We start from the raw sequence: 2,208 nt of genomic DNA, 5'->3' as shown, positions 1-2,208 counted from the left end.
CAAATGACAATTAGCTGAAACTCAAGATCTACTTCTCAAAAGTGTTCATCTAATAATCATTAATATCAATTCTCTTCATCAAAGTAACAAAGATGGTGATTACCAGCTGGTCAAAGTAGCGCGTCTTGGTGGTTTTAAACCAGCAAAAACCACTCTCAGGACCCCTTATCATCCCGAGGAAGTATCCCTTAACGTCCACTGCCTAGAAATAGAGAAACCAAACTAAACATTAGAACTTGTAAAGAAGGATGTGTGTGTGTTTGTATCTCAGCTGTAGCACTGTAGAATACCCCAGACAGGAAGGTAAAGGTGCGTGCAGAGAGGAACTGGATATTTCGGCAGGCGCTGATCAGCTCACCAGCATCGAGCGTCTGTGAAATGAAGAGCATGATGAACATAACTGCTTCCTATCACAGCCATTTTATAATAACACAAGTAACATTCTCTCACTTTCTTTACAGTCAAAACAACCCTGTGAAATACAGTGATCAGCTTTAGTAAATAAAGGAAAGGTTTGGTTACCAGAAGGACGGGTGAAGACTCCTGGACATGTTCGTTTGGCAACAGCTGTAGGTTTGGCGCAACGACCTTAAAACACACAAACACAATTAGTAACTGCAATTAACACAATTTAGTGATGACACAATGAACAAGCCCTTACCTGAATGCCAGGGAAACTGTCCTCACAGTTGTTATGAAAAGGGAATCCCTGCAAACGACAATTAGATGAAACTCAAGATCTACAACCACATTTCATTTAAGTTCTCTTTTAATAATCGTTAAAGTGGAATCTCTTCATGAGAGTAATAAATAGCGTGATTACCTCGAGAGTCCAGCAGTGTGCGGTTTCAAGCCAGCAGAGCTGACTCTCTGGACCCCTTAACAACCTGAGGATGTCTCTCCTAAGGTCCACTTGCTAGAAATAAAGAAACAAAACTAAACATTAGAACTTGTAAAGAAGGATGTGTGTGTTTGTATCTCAGCTGCAGCACTGTACAATACCCCAGACTGGGAGTTGGAGGAGTCTGCAGTGTTGTACTCAACATTACAGCAGGTGCTGTTCAGCTCACCAGCACTGAGGGGCTGTGAAAAGTAGAAGATGAGGATCATCAGTGTTTTTTATCATAGCAGTTTCACACTAACACTTTCAAACATTCTGTCACTTGGAAAATCCAGAGATCAGATTTAGTAAATAAATGACAGGTTTGGTTACCAGAACAACACCTGAAGATGTGGAGTGAGTTTCTGTGGGTAGCTGCGGCAGGATTGGCTCAACAACCTTAAGACACAGACACACACACACACACACACACACAAAAGCAGCCTACACGTTTCAAATGTAGTTAAAATATTTTACTGACACATACCTGGAGGACTGAGGGAGTATCTGACGATTCTCCCAGCAAATCCACAGCTTCTGCAATAAATTAGTTTCATATAAGTTTAATTACAACTAATATTTTCTGTTAAATGTAAAACATTAAAATGGCCAAATTTATAAGGTAGTAGAGAGAGAGAGAGACCTTGTAAATTTTTCTCTCCTTTCTTTCTAATGCTTAAAAGTTAATAAACCTGTGAGTTAGTTAGCTCGTCAGACTAATTGTAGCATTAGTAGCTTGTGTAAATTCACTGTACATGTGACTGATTAAACTCTCTAAATCCTCAAGTCCAGGCATCCTGATGAACTCCATCTCCCCATCAGGATCCACACGCTGCCATCTACTCAGAGGGGCTTCTTGATTGCCATCCTCTCCGTCCCGCCTCCTCCTTATGCCCTGGCGTGGGACAGGAGTTATCATTGTGGCAGGAGCATAGTACATACCAGCCACAATGTTGTGGATGTCGATATTGAAATAAGGCTGGGGCAAAGGAACTGTTGAAGGCTGTGGACTCCCTGAAGGTGGTGGCCTCCTCACAGGGGATGGGGTCCTGAAAGGGGATGGACTGCTCACAGGGGATGGGGTCCTGAGAGGAGAGAGGCCTCTCACAGGTGGGGATGGGCTTCTATCAGGGGACAGGTTCCTCGTTGACACCTCATGTTCACCACCATCTCCAGCTTCATTTTGCTGAGCAGGTCGGCTGTTGTCGTCCTCGTTAGCGCTGAGCTCTCTGTTGTAGTTGAGCTCATCTTGTGGAAACACAAACGTCTCCCTCCGTCTCCCTGTGTCAAAGAAGATGAACAGACAATGAAACACATCTAATAACATC

General features: G+C 43.1%; 1 long non-coding RNA gene across 1 annotated transcript; it reads right to left on the bottom strand.

The window, feature by feature from the left end:
- Positions 1-289: 289 nt before the first annotated feature.
- LOC131350672 (uncharacterized) lies at positions 290-917 on the bottom strand. The gene is made up of 4 exons (XR_009204284.1): positions 824-917; positions 662-709; positions 523-588; positions 290-371 (listed from the first exon to the last, which is right to left on the bottom strand). It is a non-coding gene; the product is annotated as an uncharacterized LOC131350672 (long non-coding RNA).
- Between the last annotated feature and the right edge of the window lie 1,291 nt (positions 918-2,208).

Source organism: Hemibagrus wyckioides, unplaced genomic scaffold, assembly GCF_019097595.1.
Source record: "Hemibagrus wyckioides isolate EC202008001 unplaced genomic scaffold, SWU_Hwy_1.0 Contig7, whole genome shotgun sequence".
Taxonomy (NCBI): domain Eukaryota; kingdom Metazoa; phylum Chordata; class Actinopteri; order Siluriformes; family Bagridae; genus Hemibagrus; species Hemibagrus wyckioides.
This window is presented reverse-complemented; position numbering and strand designations above follow the sequence as displayed.